This window comes from Rhinopithecus bieti, unplaced genomic scaffold (genome assembly GCF_001698545.2).
Source record: "Rhinopithecus bieti isolate Rb0 unplaced genomic scaffold, ASM169854v2 scaffold_3043, whole genome shotgun sequence".
Lineage (NCBI taxonomy): Eukaryota > Metazoa > Chordata > Mammalia > Primates > Cercopithecidae > Rhinopithecus > Rhinopithecus bieti.
The window spans coordinates 4,105,627-4,121,163 of NW_016804580.1; the positions used below are offsets into that span (position 1 = coordinate 4,105,627).

Consider the following 15,537-nt stretch of genomic DNA (forward strand, 5'->3'; position numbering starts at 1 on the left):
CGATCTCCTGACCTCGTGATCCGCCCCTCTCGGCCTCCCAAAGTGCTGGGATTACAGGCTTGAGCCACCGCGCCCGGCCCTGAACTTTTAATTTTAAAATATTTAACCTCCTCATTATTTTGCCAGTCCACAGTTTTATGTTAAAGATTGCCCAAAATGTACTGCCTGTCCATAATTCTTTCAAGAATTATTGCTTCTGATATTAGCCATTTTAATTCTATTTATTATTTATATAGGTCCTGGGAATATACACCTTTGAGTTTTTTGTTGTTCTTGTCATTTCGCCATTTAATTTGCTAATTCCAAGAAACAAAAATTGAACGAAGAGCCATACCACTGTGTCTTTGCACTTATTTTTCCCTTGGTGCTTGTTTGGAGCAGAAACAAGAGGGTCATTTTAGATTATTTTGTCATACAACAAACATTTGAAGAATATTTTAATACTTTGAAAACTGTGGATGCCCTGTGAAAATCAAGTTGACTTGTGAGGTTAAAACAAATTTTATTTCACATTTTAGTCTGAGAGCATTCTTGCTATATTACAAAGATGTTGCTCAGTGCTTTATTTTCTTATGCTGGTTTTGTTAGACTGGCATAGGATATTATATGTCTTGTATAATGTATAGTTGTACCTAATTTGATTTGTAACCTGGCTTTAAAAGTTTTATGTAGCTTTAAAACATGTTTACTTTTTTGTTCAAAATGAATGAATTTTATGAAAACCTTTTGTTTTACGTGAAGTGGGAGTAAATATAGCTCCTATATCGGAATCTTGTGGTCACATTTGTTAATATGGAAAGACTTGCAAAATACTGATGGTTATGTTGTGAAACAATTTTGGTGGAGACTGAGTTGTGTAATAAATCACATCACTTGCTGTTTTGTTTTTAGCAACTGCATCTACTTGGGTTGGTCTTAATTGTAATCTGCTCGTCCACAACTGATTTATTCAGTTTTCCATCCATGGATAATTAGTGCTCTTCTGAACGGGGGGGTAGGAGCATCCCTGCAAATGTATTTTCCTGTTTACATGCAGGAGATGCTTGGCTTATATTTAGAGCTAGAATTTCTGGGTTATTGGGTTTGTGAAAGGTCTACTCCAAAAAGATAAATCCTGAAATAAGCCCTGCTGAGATAATCTACTTTGACGATAAAGGGGGTGGGGGAACCCATAATTATCCCTGTACTGATACACAGTCTTAATTACTATAGCTTTATAGTAAGTCTTTATATCTGACGGGACAAACCCGTCCTTCTTGTTCTTGCTCTTCAGAAGCTGGCTCTTTTAGGAGGTTCTTTCCTTTTCCAGAGCCATTTTAGAATGAACATTTCAGATTTTGCTACAAACTTTTGGGCTTTTGATTGCAATCTTATTAAATCTCTGGGTCATTTTGTAAATAATTCCATTTCTAAACAACTGGGAGACTACGTAATTTCTTTTCTACAACATCTAATGGCCAGAGCAAGTACCACAGGGTTTCATAACAATTTTTTTCTTTTTTTTTAGACAGATTCTCACTCTGTTGCCCAGGCTGGAGTGCAGTGGCACAATCTTGGCTCACTGCAACCTCCACCTCTCAGGTTCAAGTGATTTTCCTGCCTCAGCCTCCCAAATAGCTGCAACTACAGGCGCGCCACCACACCCAGCTAATTTATGTATTTTTAGTAGAGATGGGGTTTCACCATGTTGGCCATGCTGGTCTCCAACTCCTGACCTCAAGTGATCCACCCATTTCGGCCTACCAAAGTGCTGGGATTACAGACATGAGTCACTGCGCCCAGCCATCATAACAAATTGTTAATAGTGACTATTTGACAGTGACCATTTTTAGTTGAAATGAAATGTCCAGATGGAGAGCCGGAGAGGTTTTCTTATCACATCATCAAACTAACCATACATCTAATTGTTTCCTAGGAAACAAATGGGGAATGATAGTTTAATTAAAATGGACAACTCAGCTAAGGGAAGGAAATGTTAACACCTGGCTTCTTAGGAACTATCACAATGGAGGAGTGAGCTCAAGGCAAGTAACACATAGACACGATGATATTTTTGCAAAGTGCCTCTTAGCATCCTATCTCTGGATCAGCAATGCTCCAACAAAGACTTTGTCTTAAATTTGCTGCATCTTAAGAAACAGCTTTGGAAAGAATGGTAAAATCTCCAAGCTTTAGGATCCTCCTTAACATTTGCTCGCTAGCTGATTCATTTCTATCCCATTGGAGATTTACTTTGAAAGAGAGTACAGTTTGCAAGTTGCTACCACTCTATACATAATAGAATTTGTTATTTGATTTAGACTACAGGCATTTGCAAATGAAAGGGGTACAATTTTCTTGTTTGATTTGAAAATGTCAACTCCACCTCCAGTTCCACACAGTCCCTGACTGGCTATGGCTCGGAACTCAGGCTCGGTGATCTGAATATTTTTTTAATCAGGAGTACGTGGAAAAGCCAGGCGGCTTGTTTTATTTCTTAGTTGTTTAGCCTTCTTTATCTTTTTAACATCTGTTGTTCATTTCAGATATTTTTAAAAACAAGCAAGATTTAAAGTCATCCTGCACATGACAGTCTCATTGTCTGGACATTGCAAAACAGTTCCATGCAGGAAGCCAGACTGGTGCAATCTCAGTTTTGTCAAGCTGTTTTTAGAAGAAATGTTTGAAAATAGGCATGGCCAATAAGAAGCTGATTTTTTTTTTATGCCAAGTACTTTTGTTTGACTTCCGATGGCTTTTCTCCAGCCCCCAGTTCTCCTGTCCTGTCTTCAACAGGCCTGGCCTTTCTAGCCTGGCTTACTGCATAGGCTTCCCACCTTGCCTCCAAAATTGCCCTGCTGGAACCCATTCTTCATTCCACAGCCAGGAAGATCTTTCTAAAATGCAAATCTGGCTGTGTACTTCCTCTGTTGGAACCACTCCTGTGCCTTTCTGTTGCTCTAATGCTGAAGGTATCTGGTCCTGTTTGACCTCTTCAGGTTCAAGTTCAGCACTTTCTGCCCTTCCCCAGGATCCCGGTACGTTGTCTCTGTTCTGAAATTCTGCACGTGCCTTTATCTCTTTTTGGAGCACATTTTCCTCCTTTTTTTTTTTTTTTGGCTTTTGGCTTTTGTCCTTCAGGTCTCCACTTAGCCTTGATGTCTTCATCGTTTCACTGATTATCAGTAGTAATTACTTGTGCCTGCATTTGACTATAACCCGCCTTCTGTGACCGATTCCCCAATGCTCCCTAGCTCCAAGCATAGGAAGCTCTCTGAAAATTTGCTGTAGGATGCTTGTTAGTGTTCCACTTTTATAAATGGTGCTGTGTTTGTTCAGGTTTATCCCTCATGCAAAGAGTTTTGTTGATACTTTCTTACCACATGTTTCTTTGGGCAAAATGTCTAAGTCACAATTTCTGTAATGTGATGTCCTGGGTTAAAATATCAATGACAGGCCAGACACGGGGGCTTATGCCTATAATCTCAGCACTTTGGGAGGCCTCTACTAAAAGTACAAAATATTAGCCAGGCATAGTGGCAGACACCTGTAGTCCCAGCTACTCGGAGGCTGAGGCACAAGAATCACTGGAACCCAAGAGGTGGAGGTTGCAGTGAGCCAAGATCATGCCACTGCACTCCAGCCTGGGCGACAGAGGGAGACTCCATCTCAAAAGTAAAAAATAAAAAAATAAAAAAAGACAGAATGTACAGAGAAGGTAGAGATGGAGTGACTGCAAAGTAAGAGAATTTGTCATATATATTTGTGAAGAACTGAGAACTCATTTACAAAGGATGATTTACAAATGATCCAGTCATATACTAAGCTAGCAAGAACAAAGAAAGGGATAGTTTAACCGGTGTTATCAAGAGCAGTTTTAAATTTCTGAGCTTTGTAAATCTGAATAACATTTCAAAGACTGTGAAAGGACAAGATTTTAATCCTCTCTAATAATTTATAACCCACAACTTGAATTGTCTGATAAAATATTAAAACTCGTTTATTTGCTTCTCTGGGGAGAATTCCGTAGTTAAAAATGATATATGGATAAACAATGAATGAAATAGAAATTAGAGATAGAGCCATGAAATTTGCATAATTAGCTTTCCACCTATCTCAAGGTGAAAGAGTCCAACTGGGAAATTCCCCTTGGGAAATAGATACTTAAGAGATTTTTCAGGTACAGACCATTGGACAGCCTTTTCAATATTTTTCAACAAAACGATCAATACAATCTCTTAGTACCACACTCAGTGACTTGAGTTAACTCTTTTCACGGTTTTAATTGTGATCCACTTGCTCACGTTTTAATCCATTCAGGTCAGCTTCTTCCATGTAATCAACGGTTTGTTTCTCTTATATTCAGAGCACATTTTTTTTTCTTACCTTGGCTTTTATTGTTTTTATTGAAACATTCTCCAGAGTTCTTTCTCTCTTCTATACTCATGGTACAGTCTGAACATCTGATATTTTTATCTCCTCAGTATCTCTTTCCCCTATCCTTTGGTAACAGCACCCTCCCATTATTTAGGAATGTCCTCTCCCCACTCTATGTTATTCTCCTGGTTTCTTTTAATAGTGGCATATTTCCCATGACCAGCTTGTGTCTTAAAAGTGGCCATGCAGAGTGTACCTTCACCCTAGGACCTCAGGCTAATCGGTCTTTCTTTAACTATGCTTTGGAAAAGGGAAGGTTTTTTTTTTTTTTTTTTTTTTTTTTCCTGGGAGTTGCTGCATTAGGAAGATAAAAGTCTAGAGCCATCCATAGGCCATCTTGGACTGCCCAATCGGATAAAGCAGGAAATTCTGATTTTGAGTTGGGATTTGTTACTTGCCACTGAAAGAGTCTTGAGAGATCCATCAAAGTGTTCAATTATATTGCTATTTGTATAAGTATTCAATTGAGGACTATTCTTCCCACTAAATTGTAAGCTCTATGAGGGTAGGAACCAAGGTTTGTTTCCTTTTTTTTTTTTTTTTTTTTTTTTTTTTTTGTTTTCTTGGCCCCTTTCATAGTGCACCTTTTCATAGAACGCAATTAATAAATACTTAATGATTTTTTCTGCATAATTTCATTTGGTAGGACATATTATCAATGAGCATTAAAATGATTCAAATCTCAGATGTCGAGTGCCATTCACCAGATAAGTCATAATTTGTGACTGTGATAGATTCTTTCTTCTCTGTTGGTTTTCTTGGGTAAATTTTGTCCCATTCTGATATTACATATTCAATTATTGTACCTGGGTCTTCTTTTTCTCATCTTTCTTGGTGTTTCACTTACTGTCTTCCTTTATTTGGTCGGCAATTCCTGTCGTCATTTTATTTTTCCTGTGGGTATAGGTAAACTTTCCAGGCACTGGAAAACCATGAAAGAGAAGGCTGTAACTCATTTCTTTTTAACTTTTATTTTAGGCTCAGGGGTACTTGTACAGGTTTGTTATACGGATAAACTTGTGCCACAGGGGTTTGTTGTCACCCAGGTAGTAAGCTTAGTGTTCCTCCCCTTCCTCCCACTCTCCACCCTCAAGTAGACCCCAGTGTCTGTTGTTCCCCTCTTTGTGCCTATATGTTCTCATCATTTAGCTCCCACTTATAAGTGAGAGCATGTGATATTTGGTTTTTTGTTCATACATTAGTCTGCTAAGGATAATGTCCTCCATCCACTTTCCTGCAAAGGATATGATCTCATTCTTTTTTGTGGCTGCATAATATTCCATTGTGTATAGGTATCACATTTTCTTTATCCAGTCCACCATTGATGGACATTTAGATTGATTCCACATCTTTGCTATTGTAAATAGTGCTGTAATGGACGTTTGCGTGCATGTGTCTTTACGGTAGAATGATTTATATTATTGACCCAGCAATCTCATCACTGGGTATGCACCCAGAGCTTTAAGTCTTTTATGGATGACATATCATAGCTTTTGTTAGTCCAATAATCTGTACCCAGAAAGAAGAGGCAAAAATCCTATCAAACAGACCATCAGTGCTCCATAGCCAATGCTTATTCATTTTGTTTAATATTTTTTTATTGGGATTCTCCCGAACTTTAAAATTTAAAATAAAACAAAAATAGCATAACTACACTCCAGACATAGCACCTACCACATAGTAGGCTCTTAATTTAAAAATTGTTGACTGACTTATTGAATAGCCCGCAAAGGTCTGTCTTGCGTCTAATAAATGCATTGACTCATTTCTCTTTCCATTCATTTATTCGATAACTAATCAGTAATTAAAAAGAAACACGGAGGAATGCATCAATGCACTTATTAGAAATAAAATAGGCTGTTGTAGGTTAATTGGAAACCTAGCCATTCTATCTCATATTCTTTATACATAAGTTGGAGACTGCCATATGTTACACATGTATGTGTGATGTGTACTTAAAATATATGACGTTTCATCATATAATTTGAAATATCTCTGTGAAGTTCAATTTGCCTAATTTTTATATTAGTTAACCTTTTCCTCCACCAGGGTAACTTCAATTGGAAGATGTTTGTACTGTCAATTGAATTTTGTAATTCACTGCGGGAGATAGAAAAAGACATGGTTTCTATACATAAGGGGTGTGATTTACAAGAGACTATATGCATGTATATAACGTGGATATAGTGCAAGGGACAAACCCATACTTGTAGTTGCACAAGAGAGCCGGGGAAGAGTCCCGCGGGGATGTGCGTTGTGGGAAAGTTCTCCAGGGAGGACAACATTTGATTGTCTTGTGGTTGCTAAAAGGATGCTTTTGATGCCAGATGGGCTTGAGTCCAAATCTTGGCTCTGAAATTTCCTTGCTGCCATTTTGACCTTGGGCAAAATATTAACCCCAAACCTCCATTTCTTCATCTGTAACACAGCAGTAAAATTACTCGTCTCTCTAGTCATACTAACAGTTGTGAAAAATGTCTGCTCTCTGAAGGTTTGGTGGGTTTCAATAGAAAAAAATAAGGACATTGGAAGTGGGAAGTTAAGGATGTCAGAGGCAGAAACAAAAATGGTCAGGGCAAGGCATGGCGTTTTCTCTGAAAACTTTACTTAATCTTATTAAATATTAGTTATCGATGTATCTATATTTCAAAGTGCCAGACATAGAGCCATATCACCTTCGGTCTAGTAATAGTCATGTACGGTGCTACTGTTGCAGGTCTGGGAAAAATTCAGGCCAATGTGAGCCTTTGATGGCCACTGGAACAGTAAATTGCAGCAGCAACCTCTAACTAGAAGTGCTGACTGCACCTCCAGCAGGCTCAGACTTGCATGGCTGCCTGGGGGAATGCAAAGCATTTCTCTTATTCACAACCCTCCCCCTCACTCATTGATAGCCTAGGGCCAGATCTGGATGTGGATAACATTATTCCAGTAAAAATTGCAGTAAAAGAACACTCAAGGAGTTTATTTTTTAACAAACTCATGTTGTGTAAAATGAGATGAGGATCTCAGAAACAGTTTTGTTTTCTTGGCATGGGCTGAGGACACGAAATGAAATTCTGCTGCGTCATCTACTTTGGAGCAAGACAATAATACTTTGACCTTATGAATGTATTTGATTCTAGGGATAAATAAACCACCTTAGGACATTACACAATTCCCTTGGATGACAAGTTAACTTTTTTTGGATAATGATGCTCTGTGTATAAAGGGATCCAAAATGCTACCTGTGCATTAGTGAATTAATCAAAAAGGTAAGCAAATCTATGTGTAAGAACAAGACAGCTGTCCTAAGATTGCATCAATGAGTAGAAGATAAGAAATGTCAAAATAAAAAATGAATACAAATCTTTAAAAAACTTGCAGAGTTCAGAGTTTCCTGGGCATTTCATATTTCGCTTTTTTGTTTTTTTCCTCCAGAACTGTATGGAGGCCTTTAGTGTTTTAGTTGAGGCCAGCCCTAAACATATGTACAGTAGAAGTGGACGTCTTCATGGTGTTATTTGAGAGCAATGGAACCAGTCCTTATTCCTGCGTGAACTTGCAGGTTGTCACTGACTTACGGAGTCATTTATTTGGGTTTAGGTAATATATCTTGGAAAATGTGAAATATTGCAAGGAGGAGGAATGGTCATCCATATCCTCTGCATTTGAAACCTAGAACAGGTGTGCTAAAAAGACAGGTATAGTGTCCAGGTTTCAATGGACTGGGAAAGGAAGCCTTTGGCAAGGCCCCTGATTAGATCAAGAACAGCACAAAATCACTGAGAGAAAGAGAGAGGCAGAGAGAGAGAGAGAGAGAGAGAGTGTGTCTGTCTGTCTGTCTGTCTGTGTATGTCTGTGAAGAGGCAGGGGATAACAAAGGCAGAGGGACAGTTGTATCAAAAAGGGGCTGAGAGAAAACTGCTCAAGAAAGAGGTTAGGTGGCTCTGAGGACCGAATCAATATCCCATTTGCTACACTATCTGTATACCATCTATGCCGCCATTTCAATACACATCTGGCAATAGACTGTTTGTTAATATTACCAGACGTTAGTAGAACTTTTCAAGCTTCCCAAATTATCTAATTGGATTAGCCTATAAACTAAACAAAATTGGCTCAAGATATAATTGTTTCGAAAGGACTGAGATGACTGAATTAAAGTGACATTACTATGCTGTTAGGTTGGGGTTGATGGTGAGGTTTAGCTCTGCGAATAATTATTTATTCACTCTACAAACATTTGCTAGATGTAGCCTATCCTCCTAGCTTTGTGATGTGAAGGGATACAAAATACAGCCTTTGCCAGGTAGAGGTTACCATGAAGTATTGAAAATAGGAAAGTAAAAAGGACAGTTGTAAGAAAATGTGGTGTGTGTGTGTATGTGTGTGAGAGAGAGTGGGTGCATTCACTATGGCATTGAGAAACGGGAGCATCGGTCTTAGCCTAGAGAGTCAGGGAAGGCTTCCTAGGGAGGTATGTCTGGGTCTGCATTTAAAGTGTGAGTGACAGGAGGGCAGAGTTGCTGGAAGGGCATCCTGAACAGAGAGAACAATCCTGGGGCAGAGAACTGTGAAATCTTCAGGGAACTGCCCTTGCCTGTTGGGCAAGAGCAGGCGCAAGATTAGGAAGGGCCTTGCACACCCAGCTGGGTGTTGAATTCTCCCATGAAGTGGACAGCTGGCCTAAAGTGCTGACATTTCAGACATGAGCAACCGCACCCAGACCGAGTTTTTATCAGCTGAGTGACAAACTCAGATGGACTTTTAGAAGGGTCTCTCTAGCAGTGGTGTGGAGAGTAGCTAGGAAGGGCAGGCCCGGAGACAGACCAAATTCAGCACTACTGGATCAATAAAGATGGAGTGTGATGCAGGCTTCAGATCAGAGGAGGACAGCTAAGATAATTCTCATGTTTTCCAGGTGCTTTAGGGAATAGAAAAATGAGCTCAACCTTAGACTTGGTGAGTACTGAGGTGCTCATGGGATGTACCAGTGGCAACAGCAACTCTCCCAGGACTGGGGCTCAGCAGGGAGGGCTCAGATGAGTTCAGGATGTCAAATCATCGAAGTGTACCTGGTGGTGGTGGAAATCAGCCAGTGAGCAGGAATAATCAGAGAAGAGCAGAGGGTCAAGGTCAGAGTCTTAGAGAGCTGGTCTGGGAAGGGGAAACTGAGGAATGGGCCCCCAGGCGGGAGATACAGGAGGAGCAACGTAGAGTGAGAGGCAGATTAGGAAAAGCATCACTAGGGCAGATCAGGGAATTCAGTAAGAGTGGTTTTGGTGGAGGAATGGTGGCTAGCTGGTGGCAGATTGTGATAGGATAGTGATGAAGATCAGAGAAGGATGCAGTAATGTGGATGACATACCACCCTTTTAAAAAGCATGGCTGGGATCTGGGTGTGTTGACTCGCGGCCGTAATTTCAGCACTTTGGGAGGCTAAGATGGGAGGATCGCTTGAGCCTAGCAGTTTGAGACCAGTCTGGGCAACAAAGTGAGACCCCATCTCTCCAAAATAAAATAAAATAAAATATTAGCAGGATGTAGTGGTGCACATCTGTGGTCCCAACTACACAGGAAGCTGAGGTGGGAGGATTGCTTGAGCCCAAGAGGTTGAGACTGCAGTGAGCCAAGACTGGTCCACTGCACTCCAGCCTGGGCAACAGAGTGAGACCCTGTCTCAAAAGAAAGTAAAAAAAAAAAGTATGGTTGGGAAGTAAATGACAGAGAGGGAGTGGCCAGAGGGGAACATAACGGAAGGGGTTTTTTTTTTTTTTTTTGCTGGCAAAGGAGATTTGAGCTCATTTATAGGCATGGGGGAAAACAATCAGTAGGTGCATAAGTGAGTTGAGAGTCTGTATGACCAATACAGGAAACCATGTTAGGATCATTGTCTCAACAAAAATGATCACAGCCCTCCAGAAACGCAACTTGACTTTGAGAAGGCTTTCTTTTATCACATGCAAGAATGTTGCTGTGACATCTAATAAAAATTTAATTAAGGCTTAGATGATATCACATTTTATGTAACCTGAAATCCTTAAATCCATGAAATCACTCAAATAGAATCAAGTCTGTTGGAAAGAGAATCTCATCTTAAGAAGTGAAAGCAGGAGAAATGAATAAGTTCCATTTTATTTTATCAGTGAAGTCTGGGGCTACGAAATGGTTCTAACAGCATAAAGAAGTAATAGCCACTTTCGAGAACAGGGTATGTAAAATAATTTGTTCAGTTTCAGCCACTTTTTAACGCCAATTTTACACCCTGACAGAAAGGCAATCCTGACTCCATTGTTTTTTCGCCAATAAGTAGATCGGGAATTACAATAATAAATAGAAAGAAGAATGTTGTTTTTCCTCGCTGTAATTAATTTTAAGGTTCTTGCGAAAATGAGTTTTTGTGGTGATTAAAATAGTCCCTTGCACATATTAGGTACTGAGTAAGCATTGTGAAATATGGATTTTCTAGCCTTTATTTGTGTTTAAGGAATCAAGGAATAAAGCTCAAAATTGACTTTCAAGAAATTTTTGGAACTTTCTTCTCCCTAGGAAACTGTAAAGTCTTATAAAAGAGGCATTATTTATTTTCTCCAACTATTTCCTGCTAGGTGAATTGAAGGTTTTTTGTTTTTTTATCAATAGTTGTTTTATAAGATTGTTTGAGGACTAAAAGGGCTGATTGTAATCACCTGTAACATGCTACCCAGCAAGACATTCCTGACCAGGTTGAAGTTAAAAAAAAAAAAAGAAGAAGTGAAATATCAAGCTTATGCAAGTTTGAAATTACAAACAAGAACAAAAGTTAAAACCCATAAGCCCTTCTTATCAGTAGGTTATCTTTCAGGATAGATTATATGGTTGTTTCTCTTAGTAATTGCAACATTGCTCTGTGTTCTCAATGAGTGAGAGACAGAGAGACAGAGAGAGAGACAGAGAGACAGAGAGACAGAGAGAGAGAGAGAGAGAGAGAGAGAGAGAGAGAGAGTGTGTGTGTGTTTGTTGGTGGGCAAGCAGGGACAAATAAAGGAGTTGGAAAGAAAGTAAAGATGATAAATGGGTGGCTTAGGTCAGGTTCTGATAATTTTACAGTATTTATGGATGAACGCTAAGGTGGTTACATAGTTTGTGCTTGCTTAAATGTTCCGACCTAGTTTAACTTTGTAATGCATTGCAAACACAAAAACACCAAAATGCAAAATTAATGGATTTTGCAATTTGTTTTATAAGACATACAGAAATGCTAACATCGAATATAAATGTGCATCGGTCTGCAGTGATCATTCAGCTTGTAGCTGAAATTGTTAGGTCATTTATCATTGTTTGTCTATGTAAATTGCTTTGTCACATGCTTCCACATAAGTCAGCAACAGAGGCCTGTCCTTTTTGTTTTGGTTTAGTTTATTTCTTGTTCACGTAAGACTCTTAACCTGACAAGATATTAGCAAAAAGTGACTAACATAAAACCATTTCCTCTGTCCATTACTTGCATTTTGGTGAAAAAAGAAGGAAAAAATAGTTACAATTCAATAAATTTATATATTTATTGATTTATTTATTTTTGAGACAGGGTCTCATCCTATTGCCCAAGCTGGATGGAGTGCAGTGGTACGATCAGGACTCACTGCAGCCTGGAATTCCCGGGGCTCAAGCCATCTTTCCACCCCAGACTTCCAGTAGTTTTAAATTTTTTTGTAAAGACAGGGTCTTGCTATGTTGCCCAGACTGGTCTCAAACTTTTGGGCTCTAGCAGTCGTCCCACCTAGGCCTCCCAAAGTCCTGGGATTACAAGTTTGAACCACCGTGCCCGGCTAATAGATAACTTTACAAAATTTAAACATCCAGTTTCTAAATACTCACTTGTATTGCTAGAATAGTTTATGGAATTACTTATTTGCATATAAAAGACTGGAAACAACTCAAGCTTTTAATATTTTCTATGCTATTTGTTAACTTTACTCTGTGGTTTTCTAGCCCATGATAATAAATACAACATTGGAAATCTGTAATTAGAGGAATTTAAGTCCTAGTAAAACAGACAAGTCACTTTGCTATAGTCTCCTTAAATTTATGGAGGTGTTGAAATGCTTTTGAAAAGTGTGAGCTCAGATGAACTTAAGTCAATTATTCAATCTTATAGAACAAAGATAGAAATATTTGTCTGCTATAAAAGCCTATTTTGGAAATTGAGTGTGACAGTGTACACAACTGCAGCCTGTTCAAACAGTTCCATCTGAATTATGCTTAATTGAATTTATTTTCATGGTTATTTCATAATTGGGAATGAGGATAAATAAGTGTGATATAATTGCCGATTTTAACAATGTGCTGGTTGATTAGAAAAGTGGTGACACATGCAAACTGGATTGTGGCACTCACCAGTGAATTCTGATGACTGTGGGTGTTACAAGTTTAAGCTTCAATTCCTTATAACCATCGCTTAAGATTACTGCTCTGGGGCCAGGTATGGTGGCTCACGCCTGTAATTCCAGCACTTCGGGAGGCCGAGGCCAGTGGATAACCTGAGGCCAGGAGTTCAAGAGTAGCCTGGCCAACATGGTGAAACCCCGTCTCTACTAAAAATACAAAAATTTTCCAGGCATGGTGGTGGGTGCCTGTAATCCCAGCTACTTGGGACACTGAGGCAGGAGAATCCCTTGAACTCAGGAAGCAGGGGCTACAGTGAACAGATATCCCACCAATATCCCACCATTGCACTCCAGCCTGAGAGACAAGAGCAAAACTCAGTCTCAAAAGAAAAAAAAAAAAAAAAAGTTACTGCTCTGCTACCTTCAGCTTAGAAACAACAGAGAAAGGTCTAGAAAGCTTGTCCAACCCACGGCCCACATGCCCTGGGCATGTGGCCCAGGACGGCTTTGAATGCATCCCAACACAAATTCGTAAAATTTCTTAAAACATTATGAGATTTTTTTGCAATTTCTTTTTAAGCTTATCAGCTATCTTTAGTGTTAGTGTATTTTATGTGTGTCCCAAGAGAATTCTTCCAATGTGGCCCAGGGAAGCCAAAAGATTGGACACTGCTCGTCTAGAGTCAGCTCACAGGGGCCTTAGAGATCTGGCCTGGATTTGATTCCAAGTTTCATCGATTATTAATTCTGTGTCCTTGGGAAATTGCTTCACCCGCAATTCTTTGGTTTGGTCTTCTGTAAAATCAAATGATAATGCCCACCTCACATGTTTTTTTGTTTTGTTTTGTTTTTTGTTTTTTGTGATGATTAAAATATGAAACATAGAAAACTCTTAGTACCTGCTCTGGGGCATTCATCAGTGGTAGCTGTTACTTGTTTGTTAAACAGATTCTGGAGATACTCAACAGAGATGAATGTGTAATGGCAGACTCTTTAGAATGTAGATTTTGGGCATACATCCATTTACTTTCTTGCTGCCTGTTAAGGTTACAATATGTATTAACATCTTATGATAATAAAGGTTGAATGAAAATTTACTTGCTTTCATTCTACATAGCCATTGAGATCTTCAAACAATCTAAAATTTCATCATTTGAATAGGTTGGCAGTAGAATTTTTTTAAATCACTTCATGATAAGGAGAAATAATTGAAGACAAAAACTAAATGTTAACTAATTTCCTGTGTAATGTTACTGTAAGCCTAAAGGGTTTGTTCACCACTCTCCTTTCATCTTCTGATGCACTGATGTCTTGCAGATTCTTTTCCTTCACTAAAATCTATCTTGGAAATGCCAGTGGTCACCAATGTGTTTTGGATTGACAGTTAATGTGTATATATAATTGTGAAATGCTAATTTTTTTTCTGGAAAGGAATTTCTTAGGATTAAAACTAAAATAAAAGTTTTATTCATTTGACTACAGAGAAGGGAGAAGATTAACATTAACTAAAAACTCAAGTGTTTAAGCTTTAGATAAGTATGCAGCTTTCAAATAAGATTACAAAACTTTCCTAGGTGGAGGATTTAGGGGCTATCGGGTCCAATCTCTTCATTTTACAAATATAACCCAGGACGTTTATATGACTTTTGAAGGTCATAACCATAGTTGTGGCAGGCTCAGCCTTAAAGTACTCTTTCAATCTTACTGTTATTAATATTAAATTTATCATTAAAAACTAAGTAAGTTCACAGTTCCAAGACAGAGTACATTGAATAGTAAGCTTTGGTAATAAAATGCAATAAAACACATTTTGTTTAAAAATTACACATCCTTATGCCTTGAGCCACAATGTATACATTCTTATTTCATCAAGGAACTTCTAATTTATATGACCTCATAAAAATTGAAAAAAAATTACTAGCAAAGGACAGTAAGGACTGGCCTATCCTCATTATTGCACTAAACATCATACCTGTGATATTACATGATTGAAGAGAATTTGGTAAGGAGTGTATATAATTGGTATATAATTTCAATTTTATTTTGGTGAAGCATTGAATATTACTGATTAGATATATACTATTCATGTCATTTGCTATTGTCAAAGAAGTGATTATGACAGTGAAACAGATGTCAGAAAGCAATTACACTAATAACATGATTACCACCACCAATTTAATTCCAGAAACCTGCCTAGAATCCTTATGAAGCAAGTAATTTTCCTCAGCTGTCTAGAACAGGCATTGATCTGTGTCCTTTACCCATCACAATCTAAAAACATTTAAGCATTTTTGATTAATGGTACCATGGAACATCAGCGTTCGAATCCTTCTCTTTAAATCTTACATCGTTTTCCAAGTGATTTAATTTCTTTTTGAAGCTTGTTTTCACAGATGGAGGCTTGTTTCTTAGATTTGTTTTATTTATTTGACCATGATCACACTTTGAAATGTGCGCATTATGATTAAAAAATCAGCCCAAGCCTATTCTTTATTTTTCAAGTAATGTAAATTTCTAACTTGTTCTTCAGTATGTCTTTTGGTGTTCTACCTTTTTCACTAAATTTCGGTGTTTCCATTTTAAAATTTAATGCTTTTCCTTATTTCATATTTCTTTCAAGTTATGAAGGCAATTCTGTTCATTATAGATATTTTAGAAGATACAAAACAGTATATAGAAGAAAAAATCTTGTTTATCATCTAGCAGTCAGAAATGACCATTATTAGAATATGGTATGTTTCAGGTTTTTTTTTTTTTTTTTTTTTTTTTTTTT

General features: G+C 38.1%; 1 protein-coding gene across 1 annotated transcript in view; it reads left to right on the forward strand.

Moving 5' to 3' along the window:
• PLXDC2 (plexin domain containing 2) overlaps positions 1-15,537 on the forward strand; it is a 487,631-nt gene that overhangs the window by 13,689 nt on the left and 458,405 nt on the right. The gene's annotated exons all lie outside the window — the stretch shown is intronic.